The 19698-nt window shown below is 47.1% G+C and overlaps 1 long non-coding RNA gene across 1 annotated transcript; it reads right to left on the bottom strand.

Annotated features, from left to right (window-relative positions):
* Positions 1-16868: 16868 nt before the first annotated feature.
* LOC309889571 lies at positions 16869-18352 on the bottom strand. Its single transcript, XR_014319258.1, has 3 exons — positions 18078-18352; positions 17795-17898; positions 16869-17378 (listed from the first exon to the last, which is right to left on the bottom strand). It is a non-coding gene; the product is annotated as an uncharacterized lncRNA (long non-coding RNA).
* Positions 18353-19698: the final 1346 nt, after the last annotated feature.

Genomic DNA, 19698 nt, shown 5'->3' with positions numbered 1-19698 from the left:
AAGACCAGAAATGGAGAATCACTGCTGGACTGCTAATCCTCCTCATCCCCAACACATCGTTCCGATTTCAGGCCAACAAGCAGAGCACAAGAGCTGCGTGATGGATGGGTTTGCCCACGCACTGTACACAGGCCTTTCCCGAAGTTTAATCAGGCTGTTTTAGTCACCTCTGGATACACACAGTTTGTGTCAAATCTGGATCTCCGTATCATTCAGTCCTTCAAAGGGAAAGGTTACACCTTCCCACCTGTTTGCACAGCATCGAGGGCAATAAATCTGGTTCTGACAGGGCCTCCAGACAAACAACACCAAGAAGAAGTACTCGGTGTCAAAGTACAGCAGCTTTCTTGTTCGATACCAGATGAAAATTGGGCTGGCATCTGCTCAGAGCGAGATGTTCAGCAGGACCTCGGCTTTCCCCGGCCTCAGTGAGTCAAAACCCTTACCTGCTCGCTTCCCAAAATGGCTCTGGAAAATACTTCACATTCCCTTTTTTTGTACCACATAGCTTCGCTGCCAAATTGCACACACCTACATTTGGCACGACTCCCTGACCTCATTATGCTCCATCTCTGAGTCAGAGTAGGTTGCCCATGCATCTTCTGAATTAACGACACCAAAATCCTTTCACTGGGTGAAAGGATTCGGTGAGGAAGGGCTCCAAGTCCCTCTCTCAGATCCGAACGCCATTTCCCTCCACTCACACCATCGGGTTATGCTCTGGTCATGATTGTTAAGATTTCCCCCCCCCACAGCAAAGACAGCCAGAGGCTTTGTTTATGTATTTAATAATTTGTTTGGGTTTGTCGCAAACAGAAGAACTCAAACTTCAGAAAAAGCATCACAGCGAATTGCGAGACTTGTGAAAGAAACCCGTGACCTGGCAACGCTACAGTCACACGCTGGAATTTGGGGATTTAAGAAATCAGGGCTTCAGAAAAGGCACGTACTAAGAAACTCTGGGCTGGAGAGCCAGCTTCAAACCCAACCTGAAGCCAACCAGTCTTAATCCTACCATCTTTGGCTTTCACTTTCATCCCATAAAAATCCAGAGGAATTGAAAGCAATCGCTTCACACTGGATCACTGCAACCAAGACCTTCATGGCCAACCTATTCTCTGCACTTAACCGGTACACAGGCTTACTTAAATTGAAAAAAAAAATAAAATACATTATATATAAAGTGTTGAGATTAACTGAACCATACTCCTTGCAATATCATTAGATATCTTCTTGAAATATCACTTTTTGTTCCACAAAGTTTAGGGATACATGGAGCATCCAGAGCCATAAAGGGCTTCAGTGCGTGATATTAGCAATTCTGGAAGACCAAACGTCCAGATTATTCAAGTTAGCTAAAGAAAAAAAATCAGGTTAGCCCCCCCTTCCTTTGCAATTTTTGACTTTTTCTTTGGTGCTGTGTGCAACATTACAGAAAACAGCAGAGTTACTTTTTCTTGAAGTGTTTTAGACAACCTATTTTTAGTTGTGCTTGGTAAAAAAAAAATAAAAATGAAAGAATTCCATAGAGAAATAGAGATTTAAGAAAAGCCTTTTTGAAACAAACTGAAGCAACCAAAGAACAACAACAACAAAAACCAACAAGCCACCGCAGTTTCTATTTCCCACTGGTTTAGCCATTACTGTGAGCTCAGACTTCTCCCGGAGCAGGAAATAAACTTGGAGAGCTTTGCAATTTCTCATCACTTCTCTTTTCCAGAGTGCCATGTTCAGCGCTTAGAAACATCCTTCAGGTGTTCCCCTTCCTCCATGTACTTAAAATTTCATATCAAGTCTTTAACAGCTTGAATGTGCTGCATGAGGTGTGCTGCAGAGCAATGCACAGTCCTGGTACCCTACATGCTCTGCACAGCTATTTAGTAATCTTGCCCCTTTTCTTATATAAAAGTAATTATTTCTTATTAGGTATTTATCTCTGAGGAAAGAAATGACAGAACTCAAGGCATAAATAGCCCCAAATCTTGCCTGTGCCTTGCTTACCCCAAGCAAGGTGAGTCAACAATCCATAAATACACCTTTGAGCAGGTTCTTGTCCGTACTTGCGACTTCAGTTCCCGTTAAGCTTCACACAAATTGAAGCCTAGCACTTTGTGGCTTTTGCCAAACCTCACTGCTGATATTATAAATGACTGCGGACCTTCTGAGGCTGGCCACACAGCACCTGCTTGGGCTGGGTTTGAGTTTTCCCCCATCACAATTCCTACGGTCTTACCTACAACCTCAAAGCCTCAGCTTTCCGTGTCTGCTGGATGTCTGGGGATGTCAGAAAGGTCTGTGCTTGCTCAAGACTCTCACTTCCATTTGGACATGCAAAATGAAGATGGCTTGGCTTGGAAAAATATGCATCCAATGTAGACACTGATTTTAGAGGAACGTTGGGCAATGTCCGGCTGCACATAAGCCTATGGGAAATTAAGGATCTGCAATAAAAGAAAGGAAGGTGCTGTAACTACTTCCAGGAATCGAAGATTATATATTTATTTACTATCCACACATAAATAACAGGTGTATTTTCCAAAAATACAGGTGCAACTGCATGCTTTTGTGCCTTATCAAAGAGATTATGGCAGATAGGACTTCGGTGCCCAGTCTGCCTCTTTCACATCCACTCTCCCAAACCAAGTTTGGAAGGCAATGAATTAAAATATCAAGCAGAAGATTCAAAAATAAACATCAGGGAGGTCCTTTTGCATCCAGTGTTAATGAAACTGGAAAAAAAAAGAACAGCAACAGGGACGTAATGGTGTAGGTGTCGATGTGAACAGGGTGTAGGTGGGGTTAGACACTTCTAAACCAGAATCCATCCAAGCTGCAGATACACAACAGCACAGTGTATTAATTGCAAGCAGGAGGGAGACAGAAATACCAGCTGCTTGCTGCACGTGCCGAGGGCCGGCCACCTCCCCGCTGTCAGCAGCTGCTGTGGTTGGAAATCCCACGTAAAAGTGCCAGGGCAGAGACTTGGAAAAGCCTTTTCAGGGCAAACGCTCTCCCTGATGCGGGCTGGGAACACCACTGCAAAGCAGGGAAATAGAAACAATAAGATATGTTAATTAACACTCCCGCTTACTGGAGAGCAGAGCTGGGCCCCAAGGGGCAGGCGACTTCGCAGCAAGCTTTCTCTCCGCAGCGCTGCTCCCTTCAGCTCCTAAAATCAGCAGTAGAAACCACTTGTGTTACAATTACCTGAATATTCAAGGCGTAATTTAACCCAGCCTGAGAGCTGCTCCCATATCCACCACCCCTCCGAGAAGCCCGGTGCCTCCCGGCGCGAGCCTGTAGCCGCTGTCTCCCGGCAGGTTGTTTTGTCTAGTCCCAAATGCTTTGATTTAGGGAAAATGAAAACATCCCCGGCTGTTCGGAGTGACTTGTACTGGGATTTCACGCACAAGGACGATTCTGCAGCACTCCTCCAAGTGACAACTGAGAGGACAATCAGTTTAACTGCAAGCAGTTAAAAAAAGGCCTCCTTTCCCTCAGAATTTGGGAAGCCTGCTTTTTTTTTTTTTTTTTTTTTTTTTTAATTACTGTTTCAGTGCCAAGCGCAGCATCACTGCGAGCTGAGAGGATTAGCATTTACAGCCTGGAAGGGATTTTCACGGAGTAAATATTTTTAAGAGGAGGGAAAGAGCCTTTGTGGGAAAGTAAACTCCCCGAGCTTCAAGAACTGGAGGAAGGACAAAGAAGGGGACTTGGAGCTCTGCAAGACAGCTCTGTCCCCCTCCCTATTCCCAAAAGGGGAACTTTTTGAGCTTGTACCTACTGGAGAGATGATGGAGCACGTGTGGGCACTGCATCTAGGACTCCCTGCCCTTCCTACCTAGGCACTGCAAAGCAAGAACCATAGAAATTGCACCTACACTCTTAAATAAAATAGCCAGAAAATAAATTCAAGCACTGAACCAGCTATAATCCATGCTAATAAATTGCTCACATTTCCTAGAAAGTTTTTTTTTTTCCCATGCACAACATGGATAGGACTGAGCCCAGCTGGGCTACCAGCGCCCAAAGCTGTCCTCCAGCAGACCTCACACCGCAGATGCCTGCTCCCCCTCAGGGCAGTACTGAAAAAACTCCCAAATTCCCTGCTAAGCTGCTGCTGAACACCCAGGCTCCCCAGTCCTCATTCCCCTGAGCTCCTAAAAATAAGGGACCACCCTAGCAAGCCTCTGTGCACAGCTCCCTCCATTACACAGCGAGCTGTTACTTCTTTGCATCCTCATTTCATCACGAGAGAGATATTGAAGCAACATCTCTTAGAGCACAGAAATATCTTTGGAAAGAATTAATTTGTGCCCTGTTTTTTGTGTCATGCAAATCTGGGCTGAATAAAACAAGAATCGTAGCTGGATGTAGAGGTTTGCTTAAAATTTGCTCGTTTGGATACGTTCAACATCTGAAACCTGCATTTGAAAGCCTACTGCTGCATCCGTGCAAGAACAGCAGATGTTGGTAGTCATTCTGGGATTGTTGCACACAGTGGAACTGACAGCAGCTTTGAGAAACAGCTCAGCTTTTTAGGAAGTACCTCTGGGAGAGAGAGAGAAAAGTCTCAGCAGCTGAAAGGAGAGAGAATTCCCCGCTTCCCTTTGCTTGGGGTCTCCAGCGTGAGGGATTTGTCCACACGCCCAGTTTCCATCACCTCTCTGGATCTTTCAGAGAGCGATTACAAAACACGAGAGGGTGACTTTGTGAAACTGCAGCACTTGCCGGGAATACCTCACTTCGCAAAGCACGTTCAAATCGATTTCTGCAAGAGTTTGCTCCGCTCGCAGCTAATTAAACCCGTTTGGATGGGCTGGTGTGAGACACAGGAGATGAAGGACGTGTCGCTGCTCCCGCATGACATCAGGAAGTTCACGCCACGATCCCACACAACGCTGGGAGGGGTGTGCTTGGCTCCCGCTGCATTCACACAGCTTGCTGCGAGGGATGCTGCAGTGGCCGATCCTCTGCAAAAACAAGGAAAGTAACAAGGGCTAAATGGAAAAAAAAAAAAATCAAGCATTTTGTCATTTAAGATCCTTTTTTCTTGACACCGCCGAGAATGCTCCTCTCATGCTGCTGGAAATGATCTTTATTCTGAGCAGACTTAAGTTTTTTCTCCCCTCCTTTTCACAAAAAAAAGATCAGGGAGAGAAAGATGGCAAGAGAGGGCAAGCAAAACACCTCCTGTTTTGTGGGGGGAACCACGATCCTATTTGACCATATCAGGACAACCTCAGGAAAAGCACATACCAGGTTGGGAATGTTTTGCAGGTGGAGTCATAATCGACCGAAACCCAAAAAAGGCTCGCTTGGCATCCTGTTTTCAGAAGCAGGGCCAAGATTCCTGCTTTGACTTGATCCGGAGCAAGCCAGCTGCCAAGGCAGGTTGTTCTGTTATCAACCAACAGCAGCTCGGTGACACGATCTCTTCTTCATTACCGTGGGTTAGGTTGGACGCACCATCGTTTGGAACAATAACTAAGCCCTGAACAAACCCTTCCCCCCCAAAAAAATCCTCTTCTGCATTTGTGAGAGTGGTATTTGCTGTCGGAGAGCCCACCCTGAAATCTGCTTTAATAAAATTAGTGCTTATTACATGTGGAGTCAGCTTTTATCGTCACGTAAGCCAAGCTTGAAAGCAAATCGTGGGCTCCCCATGAAATCCCCTTGAGCCGCGTGCTAAAAGGCAGCTATTTCCAGATGACACAAAGCACCTGTCGAACGGGGGGCTTGGGGCAACAAAATCTCATATTCCGGGCAAGAAAATCCCATATTCCAGCCAAAACAGCAGGAGGAACTTCTGCTCTGCTGAATTGAATTCCTCGGTTGGCCACGTAGGTTGATTACACCTTAATGTCATGCTTTGAGAAAAAATTCATCATTAAAGCATCCGGGTGAATTCCTGATCATCACCAAGTCGGGGTGAGGCATCCCCTGCTCCAGGCACACATCCAGCACACCCACCTTTCTCTGTGGGTAAAGAGGGTGAGAGGGCAGCTGGCACAGCATTTACGAGCATAATTATGAGCCCTGGAAGAGAGTGGAAAGTCTAAAGGTTGGCCGTGCCTCTAAGCAAGTCTCAAGGTACCTGCTTGCAGAGGAGACCTTTGGGCAAACCTCAGTGAGGTCCAAGATGCTCCTTGAGTCTCTTGCATTGACGTGTAAAACATCCCAGGAATTACTTCAGAGGAAAGAGGACCTCGGCGCTGCTCTGGATGAACTGCCTGAAGATATTTAGGGACCTGTTATGTCCACAGTTACACAATTGGATTTAATACTTTATCCAGATTCAGTTCCTAGCTGGGACTGACCACAGAAAAATCACAAGAGTCATATTTGCAGGTTAAAATTAAGCCAAGTTCTCCCCTTCCTGTCTTCCCAGCATGACTTAGCCTGTTACTCATGGACTCAATCACTCCTAACCTACACATCTGACCCCATCCATCATCTGCAGGATCATCCAGAAAGCATCCCGAGCCCACAGCACCCCACTCCGAGCAGCCAAATGCCTCCAGCCAGGGGTTTGAGCAGCACAGAGAGCATCCAGCACGTCACAAGGGCCTCACACTGCACTGCCAGCACCTGGGGACGTCTCTTAAGGGACAGAGAACATGAAAAAGCAGACAGAATTAGGACTCAGAGCAGAAAATAGGCTTGAAATTCTGTTGCCAAAGCACAGATTAAAGCATCCATAGGCTGAGGCACCGTGATCCAGCTGAAGCACCTGCCTGTGGGCCAGGCTCTTGTGAAGGACAGAATTTAGGAAACAAATCCAAGTGTCCTTGACCGTCTGGATTTTGTTTCTGTGCTGTTGCAGACACAGTGCCAAGATTCAGAGCTGTACAGACTGAACAGAGAAGGGGCTCTCTAATCCCAAGCGTTCAAAGAAAATGAGTCAGGCCCTCTAAAACATCACAAAAATCAGAAAACAGAATCAGTTCCCTTGTGACGTCCGAACGCCTGGGGCACGTTTGTTTTGTTCTCCACGGAATTTCCCCGCTGTGGTGAGGAGCGGTTGTCATTTCAAACAAAACCCTGGAATTGTGACATTACCAAAATCCAGCCCGTGGGACCGCAAGAAAGAAACCCCTGGGAGGTCATGGAAGCGATCACACCACCAGACGGGGTGACACAGCAGGATGGAGACACCACCGTGGTCCACCACAAAAGAGCAAAAATAAATATTTCGCAGGTCACCGAGTCACAGTCACCTCACTTAAGCTTCGGCCGCTAGATGTTTGACACACAAGCGTCAGCGAGAGGTTTCTTGCAGTCAGAGGAGATAACGGGCACTTTAGAAGATGACTTCACTTGTGTTTATCATTTTTCTTAGGAAGGGATGAGCATGCCCGGAGAATCCCTCCTGGCTGCAGAGGAAAAAAAAACAGAGTTCACATTTTTCATACCCTCACTTTATTCCCCACTCAGTGTCAGCAGAGGCCCTGAAAAGGTTAAGTTCTTCCAAGCATTGTCAGCTTTGATTTTTGTTTTAAATGAAACAAGGACATGAAGGCGTGGTTCCTCCTGCATTTCCAGCAGGAAATATCTGCAGCCCCACAGCTCTGATTTCTGATCTCTACCAGCTTTAATCCCAGTATCAGCTGTTGTCCCATAATCTGCCTATTGCAACTTGTATCTAAGAGAAACCAAAATAATACAAAATGCAGAAGGAAAACTGGTGGGCAGAGCTGGCCAGAAATGTTCTCCCTGCCACCCTTGAAGTTTTGCAGGTTTTTGTTTAAAGCCACTTTGTAGGGAGAGAGAAAACCCTAAAGGACCCTGGGAGTCCGAGTTTTTAGGTCTACAGTTTGTTGTTCTTCTGTTTCCCCGAATTTGTCTTTCTGTGAAAGAAAACCACATTTTCCTCCTTCCTACCTCTCAGGTGTTCCTGTTGTCATTTACTGGCAGTGACAAACGGTGAACTTCTGAGAAAAACAGAAAAACGAAGTTTCTTCTAGGGATGTGCAGCCACTCGGCCTGTGCACAGGAGGAAAATGTCACCAGCTCAGTATTAAGCATCTCATCCAGGTGGACATCTAAATCCAGCTAATCCATCCAACACAGAAAAGAGGGAAGCAGAAGCAGAGAAATCACTCCTGGAGGAGTTTGCTGCTTTTAGGGCCGGACAGTCCAGCTTCCCCATCCAGCCCCAAATTCTTTTCACGGTGGTGTGGCAGCTCAAGCGGATGAAGCTTTCAAGAACATCCATTTCTGGTAAAAATATTTGATATAAACATTGGTGAGCCATTTTGAAGGAAGAGGGGGTGGTGTTTACTGTTGCTGAGCAGTAAGATAGATAAATAAAAGCATTTTCAAGCATTTTCAGCTGAGAACTGCTATAGGAAAAGCACCGCTCTTTCACAAGGCCTTTGTAGGCCAAGCACCAGCCCCCTCTCACCTGGTGCTGCCTGCACACTCTTGCTTCACAGGGAAGCATTTGTTAGAAGATTTTAAGACCCCTGATAATTAATTCTGTCTTTTTTTGAAGTGTTTCTGCGAATACTGGCCCTTCACCTGCTCCCGTGCCACCTTCCTCTCACCCACGGCCTGGGGAGAGCTCGTGCTCAAAGCAAACAACCTGACAAAGTAGGTAGGCCATCCAGCTCTGGTTTTGGAGAAACACGTGGCGTACACTCAGCCTCAGGCTTGCTCAGGAAATTGCCTTGCATCTAGAGAAAGAAGAAAAAAAAAAAACAAAAAAAACAAACCACAAACTCACCACCACGAATCAACCACCCGCGGAACATAAACCAGGGCACCAGGCGTGAGGCAGCTCTATCAGCACTCACCGCAGCGAGTGCTTCCTGAAAAACTTTAAACGTTTAAACAGCGTGAGGGCTTTCGTCTTTTCATAGAAGAAATCCCGGGCTATAAATTAGCCAGCTCTCTGGGAAACATGACAGAAATCCGCTCACCCGTACCGACCTCCGGGGTTCAGCCCGTAAAAACGAGAAGCTTTCCTCGTTAATGAGAGGAACTAAAAAGCCGAGGGTCTCTCGGATGTTTTTAGGGAACAAGGTCACCTTGCGGCCCACCGTGATGTCACTGCAATAAGAGAAGGTGTTTTGGGAAGAGCTGGACAGATGACAGAGCTGGGAGTGAACGGATGACCAAAGCAGGCCCATCCCTCCTGGCCTCTAGATGTTATAGGGACATATCCCATCAGCAGCCCAAAAATCCTATTGTTAAGGCTCTGTTAGCTACCCATATCCTCAGCCCTGCAGCAGCAGAGGCTCTTTTCCAAGGAGAACAGCACCTCTGCTTTTATATTTTTTCCTTCTCTTCTCACATCCCCATTTCATGGAAAGCCTGGAGGCAGATAACTGCTTGTAAGCCAACCCATAGCCAAGAAGGCAGCACAAAATTACCCTCAATTCCTGCAGAATTGGTGCAGGTGGCCATTAAGAGCAAATCCCTTTCCCTCGTGCACTTGGGCTGGCAAATAACCTTTAATTCTATGAAATTTCAGCGAGGAGAAACCCAGACATCCCTCCCATTTTCCATGGTTGTACCAACAGGGGGTGTAACTTGGGGCTGGGGGGGGAAAGACAGATGGATTTCTCCCTACAGTCACCTCTAGAAACAGTTTACATAGTTTAAAAAGCAGGTAGATGAGCAACTTGGACCCATTTCCGTGATTAAATTATATCTTCCAGTGGGAAAGTCTATTTTTTCCCACAGTTCTGGGGAAAGCACCATCATCCTGTAGGACTCTCCAGCACGCATCAGCTCCTTAATAGTTGTTTTATCTGAAGAACTTTTTGGCTTCCTGTTTTGTCTACTCTGGTACTTGGCGCTTTATGCAACATTATAAATCAGCGACAGTCTCCAGCTATGAGACGTGGGCTATCAACGATGAAAGACTTGACTTTGTGACAAGATGAGGCTAAGATCTATTTTCTTTACCTGCTCCTTTGCAACGCAACGCTGATACTTCTCAAAATAGGATGCAAACCCCTTCCACAAAGCCCACGTGTGCCCTCAGTACCCACACAGCAGCTCCAAGCCCCACGTTAGAGGCAGCAAGCGGGCCCAGAGGCTTGACTCTGCCCCTAAAAAACATCCTTGCCAAACAATAGAAAAGCCAGATAATGAAAACAGGAAACCACAAGTGGTTTCACCCGTGCTAAGTTAAGCCGTTAAAAATAAATCGTACCATGATATGTTTTCTGAGATGGGCTCTCCTGGCACCCTCTGGTTCCAGCTGCGTTGTCTGCCACCATGCCTTGGGATAACCTGTGCTTTCCAGAGCATCACCATCAGCTCCCAGTTAGTTTTGCTGATACTGAAGAAATCTTCTTGTTGTCATGTTGCTGACAACCCCAGCTTGCAGCCAAACCTCCCTCCAATCAATCTGGCTAATCAACAGGAGAGGAGGACCTTCTCAAGGACCTCCATCCCAAGGGAATTTGGGCAATCACCCCAGGCCTGGGAGCTCTGAAGACTCCCTGGAGCCCCCATCCACGAGCAAAGAGATCACCAGGCTCTGGGTGATCTGCAGAGCCCAAAAGCTGCCACAGAAACAGTGATAAACAGGATCACCTACCAGGGAGAGTAGGGGTGGCCCCTTGGGTAAAGAAAAGCCTTAATTCTGCTGTGTTTTAGAAGAAGGAAACCAAAGGAATTCACCATCATCTGAAACTAGAAGGAGGAAATGAGAGGTGAAGGTAAGAGGGTGAAAAGCACTTTGGGACCTCCAGGAAACACAAGGACTTTGGGTTTGCATCTCATCAGGAAAATTAAAAATCTAAGCAGCCACTGTGCTTAAACTGTTATATAAGTATTGTGCGTTGAAATGGGACCCTCAAGTTCTGCTTCAGGTCTCAAACACCTTTGTGAAGAGGACACTGATGGGAAATGTTGTTCCACCTTGCTCTAGCTGTCTCCATAGGAAGCATCTTGTCTACAACCAGGAGGAGGAGGAGAGCATTTCCAGAGGGGTTGTCCCAACATAAAAATCACTATGCAAGAAAATACCTAGGCAAATGAGTTCAAGAAGAGGTTCGTTCCTGCATTAAAAAAATAATAAAATAAAAAAATAGAGAAAAAAGGAATAGGTTGATTACTTCCTTAAGAATCATAGAATATCCTGAGTTGGAAGGGATCCACAAGGATCATCAAGTCAACTCCTTAAGCTCTCTATCTAGCAACTACGACTAACTTGTACCAAATACTTTCCTTCTTCAGCAGGAAAGTGAGATGGTGAGACACCGCTCACCTACACAATAAAGAAGAGATCAAAGACTGCTATACTGCAAACAGAATTTGTATCTAATAACACAATGCTGCAAAACAGGAAAAACATGCAAAGGATTTCACGCAAGGGTGTGCCTTAACTCCCCAAATGCGCAGAGATGGATGGTTTGTACGCAGATCGCTGCACGCCGAGAGATTTGGTAACGTGCAGTGCTCCTGGGACCCTGAACGAGGAAATGAGCTCATGTTTTATCTTCAAAAAGCCCCAGCTCTTCAGATCTGTAAAACTTCTGGAATCTGTTGTCTTCGTTCCTATCCCAGCGCAAAGATAAATCTGGTTTTGTAAATATATTTCAATTTAAAAAAAAAAATCAAATTATTATTCCACTAACATTGCAGTTAAAATGAACAATAGCTTGAGGCTCACACGTACATATTTTCATGAATTGACTTGAAAAATCAAAGCTTATTCTAAATACATTTACACCGACAGTAAGAATCACTTTCAATGATAAAGGGAAAATATGAGAAATGAACCATAGGTTTGAAGATTAGAAGTATTCACATTAGAGTAATAAAAAAATCACTTCCCCCAACATTTGTTTAAAATTAATAATTTAAGTATTCCTTCCTTATTTCCATCCAAGGAAATCAAATGTTCTCTGGGAACAACGTATAGATGCATAAAGCAAAGCAAACAAAGAAAAAAGACACTGTTAGAATAGGCAGACAAGCATTAAGAAAATAAATAAGTGAATAATTCACAGTAACTTGTTTCCTAAATGCTGTTCTTCCAAATTCCATCACCGCTCCAACAGTTTCATTGAACGCCTTTAGACAGAAAACATGTCTCGAGCCAGTTTAGTAACTACACAGAGTAATATCCCCAAAAAAGGGAAGTCCCTTTGCTCATTTATGGGTACAACATTCTCCAAACAGTCTCTAAAGAGGGAGGGAAAAATACATCAATGCCTCTATATTCCTCTTTGTATGGAAGAAACAACAAAATCCCACTAGAACCAAATGAGCAGACACCCAAACAGCTTCTTCTCCTCTCTACATCTCCAACACCTACCTCATCATTTTTTTTTCCTCCAAAATTAGATATTTCATCTGGAAGTAAAGGCAGAAGACCAACTTCTAAGTGATTACATAGCTTGAAGATCCTGCTTCTCCATCACCCAGCCTCCTGCTGCTCCCCTACTACTCTAACCCCATTGTCCAACCCATTGCAATGTTAAGGGGGCTACAACCTCATTCATTAACCTCCCAGCTGATGAATTAATTAGCATCAGGTGTGATTGCACTCTCTATTAGCACTAAGAGCACTTGTCCTTGTGGCCAGGGCCGCCATCCATGCAGGAACCAGTGTGAAATTGTTGAACTTGGGTGGTGGTTTTCCTACGGGGTTATCTTTACTTCCCATTTTCCACCTCGATACCTGAGCTGAAACGACAGCCGAACACATTGCACTGAGCTTGGTGACCTCAGTGGTGCTCCTGCACCCAGAGGTGTGTGGTGAGGTGCACTTGTCATGTCACATCTTCAGTGCTTTTTATTATTTTTATTATTTTTCAGAGTTTTTTGATTGCTTTTGGATTTCTGAAACAAAGCAGCGTTTGAGAAACTCTTCTCATTTGGAAGAATTTAGTAATTAATCGCAGATCTGCTCAGAAACAACCTACCCCTTGCAGGTGAGCTGCATCTTTTGGTGCTAATTCCGACGATGGCCTCAGATACAAAGGAAACCTTCAGACAAACTATGCTAGGGAGTGGAGAGCTGCTTTACGCTGAGATAAGACACTGGATGTGGGAAGCAGCGGTGATTTATGGGCTGCTGAGGATGTCCTGGTTCGTATTAGTTACGAGAGTTTCAGCAGTTGGTGATGGAGCAATTAATTGTCTGTGTTTTTCCTCCTCTGGCCAAGTTCTCGCAGGTACCCACGGCAGCTGCGTCGTTGCATGAATTGGGTGATGAGGAAAGGGAGCTTCTAGATGAAAGTGAAAGCTCTGACTCACCCCTTAGGGTTAATTGATAACTGAGGTAATCCACCTGGAGCCAACTGTTAGCTGGCTTCCTGGCATTATTAAGCAATTTTCACTAATAAAAAAAAAAAAAATATAGAGTGATATGGCCACTGAAAAATTGAAAATGGGGTAGGATGGAGTCCATCCATCTGGCCAAAGACACAACAAGACCTAAAGTCACCTTCAGCTCCATCTGTACGACGTTTCGTGATGACAGCAGTCAGTGAAAGGGTTTCCTCGTGTCCTACAACGTTTTCCACGATGTAACGTGGCGTGATGCTGGCTGCTTTCGCAACAGAAAGTCTAAAGGGGGTTTTGATCTCCAACCTGCCTTTGAAGACCCATTTTGGGTCTTCTTTGAAGACCCATCTTGGCAGTTCAGAACATTTCCTAATATCAAAGCATGCAAATCAGTCCACCCTTACCGTGGTTTTAACTATAAAGACAACACAAAGAGCACGGGAATTAGGTTAAGTTACACTGCAAACAATAAACTTAAGCACAGCGTTGAAACATATTCAGTAGAGGTAGGATATGAATGATTTTCCTGGCACGTGTAAAATACCAACTTCCCAAAAGGACATGGGATGAGAGTGACATCAGTGTTTCCAGTTTGGGAAATGTAGTTCTGTCACAGTTGCATTTATTTTTTCCATCCTACATCTCTCATCCCGTCTAATTCTCCTATCGGCAAGGTGAAGATGACACAGATGGCAATACGTACGTGCTGACCTCACTTTGAATTCATTCAAATATGACTGGTTTCCGTGCGGGAGAAGCACAGATGTTTGATCTCTTTCCTTGCACGGATTGGCCAGGAAGATGATAAAGCAGGAAAACACTAAATTTTCCAAGGATGTTACATTTTTGCAAGGGCAGAGCATCACTCACGCTAGACAGCAAGGAACTAAAACCACCTTTGTCTCAGACTTCAAATGAAAACCTGAAGTTGAGTCAACGGCCATCCCGTGGAAACCAAATGCACCTCTCATCCCCGATCCTTGAGGTTTAGAGAGATAAATCGTTCACCCAGCACAGGACTGGGAGGGGTGAGCCAACACACAGCTCCGAATCCGACAGCAGACTTCCTCCGTTCTTATTTATTAACGTCAGGTGAATCCGTCGGGATGAGCACGGCTTTTTCCGAGGTACCTTTCATATTTTCCCTTCGCTGGAAGGAGCCCAGCACCACGCAGCGCGTACCAGCTCTTGCCCTAGGATATTTCTATTCCTAGGATATTTCGCCGTGCTGCAGAGAAACCTACTCAGGCTTCATCCTCCACTTCAAGCACGTGCAGGATCGCGCTACAAAGCATGTGGTGAACTCCTTGCCCAGGCTGTATTTCCCCGCGGGACGGCTCAGGTTCATCTCTTCTCTCTCCTACTGACAAGAACGGAGGTGAGACGTCGTGGCTGCAATATCACGCACATTTGGGGCACATTAGCTGGGGTCCCCCGAGATGCACGGGGCAATTTGAGGTCAGTTTTCCCTCTCCTGTCTGCACAAATCCAGGTTAATCCTTGGGTGGATTACGCTCCGTAACTGTAAGGGCCGAATTTCAAGCCATGATGACAAGAGGTGTGCCCACACCACGCAACTCTCCTCTCCGAGACCGAAAGTTTGCAATTAAATGAGGAAATAAACCAGCACAATGCGTGTTTTGAAGCTCCTTTTGAGGGTCACCATGTCCCAGCACTGCCTGTGACACAAAGCCCTGCCTGCCCTCCGACTCGCAAAGATTTATGAGCCCTTCCTTCCATCTCACAAGCCTCAATTTCACCCCGTAACCTCTCCCGAACCCGCAGTGAGTCAGCACAGCTTGTCTGCGGAGCCAAGATCGATGCACGGCTCTGGAGCAGATAAAGCCTGTCCCCGGGTCAGCCAGGAGGCGTTTTGGCCATATTATTGCTGTCCCTTCTCCCATCCCATGTCCCCGGAGATGCTCCGGCTGACGTTGCCTCGCTCACCCTCCCAAGACGAGCCAAGGTCACGGCACAAATCTGCTCAGAACCAAGTTATCTTCCGGCGTCTATACACAAATCTTGTCCCACAAGTGTTTTTGGGGCCGCCGGAGAAGTTTTCTTCCAACTGGGAGGAAAACACGAGCGCTGTCAATTGGCACGGACGAGCGAGAACGGTGGCTGGCAGAACTATTTTCCCTGGGGTCTTGGCCAAACCCTTCCCACGTGGTCACGTCCCGATTCCCCAAAGTCTCCCAGAAAAGATAAATAAAAATAAAAACCTACATTTGATGCTGTATTGTGCTTTTTTTTTTTTAGGGTATGGGTCAAGAGTGAGAGCGAGCCCTCCCCTGCGCCGATACAGCCGCGGCCCTTGATCTGGGAAGTCAAACCGACCGTCCTAAACCACTTTCTTTCTCAAAAGTTGCTCTGCAAATGCATCAGGGGCCTCGTCTTGAAGCAGCACTGCCTGCAAAAACGGCAGGGCATGAGATGCGGCTTCTTTTATCCCCAGCAGAGGAGGGCTGGGGGCTGACGCCTGAAAGGAGGCTTTTCTTTGGCGACGCCAACAGCGTCCTCAGTAGATTTCTCCCCCCCCACCTCCCCCTCCCGCCCTAACCCACTTTCACAAAGGCAAAAAAAAAAAACAAAAACCAACCATAAATGGCTCCTGTAGTGTCTGCAATGTAAAGAATTAGCTGAATGGGAAGAAATGAAGCATGGGCTTTATGTCCCGGTTCCAGTCAGCGCAAACATCGCCGCTAATCCCTGTCGTTGGAGGGGACTGGGGAAGAGGCACGGCTAGATCCCACTGGGAGCATTTTGTCCGCCTCAATCTGCACTCCAGATCACTTTTTTTTTTTTTTTTGTGTGCGTAATAAGATTGAGTTGTATCAAGAGGCCTGTGTAAAACGTAAAGCTGGGGGGGTGGGGGGGTGGAGAGGATATCGCGCGCGGTTTCTGCCGCCGAACGTAGCACCTACAAGTCTTCATGTGCGGGGAGGTCTGAGCAACCCATTCATTTCGCGGGAGAAAAAGCAAGCTATTCATTCCCTGCAAATCCCCTTTTGCCATGGCAACCCCCCCCCCTCCTCCCTTGCCACCCCCTCGCGCACACCAGTTGCTCGCAGGGGCTGCTTGAAACGAGACAACAACAAAAAAAAACCAACAAACCTTCGCCCGGCCCGCGCTGACGGGTCCTGCTTTGCGTTTTTCTGGACTCCAGCCCCTGCTCCAGAGCGGGACCAACCCAGTAACAGGGGAAGGAAGGGCCAAAAGTGATGCTGTCACCTTGCCTCGTCCCCTTTCACCCCCGGTGGCATCACAGCCGTGTCCCCAAACGGGACCAGCCAGGAGATGGCGCGTCCTGTCCCCCCGGTGAGGGTGGTCGTGCCACGGGGATGACTTGGGGCGTTTTTATTTCTATTCTTTGTGCCAAGGAGAGGGTTTGGGGATGCCAAAGCCCCTATAGCCAAGCAGGATCAGCCCCGTTTGCTGCTGGGCCTTCCACAGGAGCACACCAACAGCCTCATCCCAAGAGTTTCTGGGGGCCAGCCCAGCTCCCACCGCTCTGGGGACCTCCAGCCATCCTCGGAGACACGTCCCACATCCCATTCTGCAAGCAGAAATCCCAGTTTGTGTTGTTTGTGGAGCTTTTAGAGGCTTACCAGCGCTGTGCTCAGGCTGCAGGGGCAGCCACAAAGGTTACGGGGGCCTTCCTGGCATGACAGCTTCAACTCAAGGTCTTCCTTCTACCTCTCTGCCTCTCCCCTTTCCTCGTATCCCACCTCTTCGGAGCCATTAGACCTGCAGGGAGGGCTGGGATAAAGGAACAAGATCCCACGTGGCCAAGGATTTTGGGGACTCATGCGTTTTGATCTTGCTTAAACCACATCTTGAGTTACAACTTCAAGCAGAGCAACCGAAAGAAAGAGATAAATGACCTGCCGCTGTCTCACTGGAGGGGAAACTCTTCCCAGAAGGTGTGATCCCTCTTGTTACCCGAACAGAGACCGATGGTCTGCTACAGGAGGCTCATTTAGCAAGAAACGAAGCAGGGAAATGCCAATCAAAACCCAGTGCCACGACGACAAGACCTCAGCGCGTGTCTTCACTTTTGCAGCATCACCACATCCAGCACCTCTGCTTCCCACGGCTGAAAAACGCCTCGTTTCTTGGTTAACCTGAAATAACATGTGAGAACGAATAAGGGATTCGTGGCAGAGACAAAATTTGATTAAAAAGGAGAATTAAGAACTGGTTTTGATTAAGGATTAATGACTCGTTTTATTTTTATAAATGCAGAGAGAATGCAAAACGCCGGGAAATAAAAGTAAGTCTTTGCACAAGGCATTTTTAGGCGAAATCCCAGCAATACCACGGATTTTATCCTGCACTTCATTATTGACTGAGGTAAACGAAACCCTGCCGGTGACCCAGACTTTTCCCCGCTATGTCCTGGGCATAAAACCTTTCCTCTCCCCAGGCAAACACGGCTGGCCAGTCGGTCACACCACAGCCTGTTAATGTGGGGATATTTTAAACACCCTCCAGAACCTCTGGCAAATGGCTCCGCGTGGGTTTCTCAAAGTACACAAACCGATTTCCTGATTTTTAGTGGCTCTCCTCCCTCAAGAGTTTCTCGTCTCCGCAGGACACCTCGGCCTTCCCAGAAGATCCAGCCCGTCCCGGGGTCTGTCCCAGCTGCAGCCGAAATAAAAAAAAAAGGAATTTGAGAGTCTTCAGAAAACAAATTGGCTGCTCCTAAAAATGCCACCCAATTCAGCTGAGTGGCACTTTTGCAGGACCCTGCTCCTCTGCATTCCCAATAACGAGCTTTTGAGATCCTTGGATGTCTAGAAGTTAGTCGAGATGAAACCCACCGACAAGCCTCCCCCGAAATCAATCCTTTGGTGACAGGCTTTGGCTCCCACGACGCACCGCGATCGCGGGGCTGGGGTGAGAAAAAGGGAAGGAAAAGCAATCCAAAGGCCCTCTCCGCTCTCCAATTTGCACTCAGAAGGCTCTGACGTGAGTAAAGGCAGATGAAAAAGTGAGCGGCTGGAGGAATGACAGCTCCCAGCTGTCTGGCCTGCCTCTTCCCCACCAACAGCGTCCCCGTGTACACGGCACAGACAGCCTGGCTCAGGCAGCAGCTGTTCAACCCCTGGAAATTTCACAGGGATTTGGGGGTTTCTTTCATATGGGATGAGGAAGCTGCAGCTGTTGAGCAGCTGCTCCGTGGGAGCTTAACCACCCGTGCGGCAGAGCTGGGGACGTTGGCACAAGTACCTGGGAGCAGGAGCAGCCAGGAAACCCTCTTTTAACCTGCCTGCATCTGAAGCTTGGTCCTCAGTCCACCTCCGAGCTTCATTTTAGCTCAGGAACGTGCTTCGTGGAGCTTGGAAGTCCCCTGCTTTGGCTCCCAGATGAAACCCAAAGGGAGGGCGCGTTGCAGAAGCGCTCCGATGCCTTCACAGATCTGTTCCACCTCACCCTGCGAGTCCCCAGAGCACTCAAGGATGGGATATTTGGATATCTCCAAACACTTCTCACCTAACAAATCCTTAAAACCTTGAACACTGATGGCCATTTGGTGTTTGTTAGGCTCCTCAGGGCTGAAATGAAGCCCTGGCTTCATCACAGGGGCATTCAGGGAAGACACACCAGTGCAGAAGCTTGGACCTCGTCTCTGAGGGGTGCACGACCAGGCTGCAGGGGATTATTGCTTGGACATTCAGGCTTGATATCCACTGAAATTCTCCTTTTCTGGAGAGATTCAGCTGCTGACAACAAGCACAAGCCATGGGCAGCTGTGTTACTGTTCAACGTTACCTTCAACGGTGTTACCAACAGTGTAGGGCTGCACGGGAGCTTCCAGGACCCCATTTGCTCCTTTAAACCTCATTAAAAGCAAATTGGCTTTAGTACCTGGACCAAGGCTGCCTTCTGGCTTCAAAAGCTGTGCTGAAACAAAAGCTTGTATTGTTAACACAAAGGGCCACAGCCCGTGCCCAAACAAACAGACTCGCATGGCCCTCAACAAAAGCAGAATTGTTGCCGGTGCTGCAGTGTTTGTTGGGACTTGCAGCTCCCAAAGTCCCTGTTTTGCTCTTCCTACCAGCTGGCCTGCTCCTGCCCACCGGGGCTTGATGCTTCCTACCCGCTCTCCGTGCCTTCCTCCAACGCAAGAAGATGCTCGGGTGAGGCTGTCCGAGGGTCCAATGATACTGTCAACACACAAAGCATGACCATTAATTTATAATGTCAGCCTCTTGATCAAAAACTGTCAATATTCCACCGTTTCCAGTGGAAAAACCTTTGGCATAATCATAACGTTCCCTTAATTTTACTGCAGCCCCCATGTCCGCTCCAGACAGGCAAAGAAAAGCCAGCAGAACATCGACAAAATGTTCTTCCTGAGAAGAACAAATCAAATAATGTCTGTGCCTCACCCTTCTTACAGACAGCTCCAGTTCGGCTCATCCAGTGATCCCATAAGCC

This window comes from Aythya marila (assembly GCF_965140915.1).
Source record: "Aythya marila genome assembly, chromosome: W".
Lineage (NCBI taxonomy): Eukaryota > Metazoa > Chordata > Aves > Anseriformes > Anatidae > Aythya > Aythya marila.
Note: the sequence above shows the minus strand (reverse complement) of the source record. Positions and strands in the feature narration are given on the sequence as shown.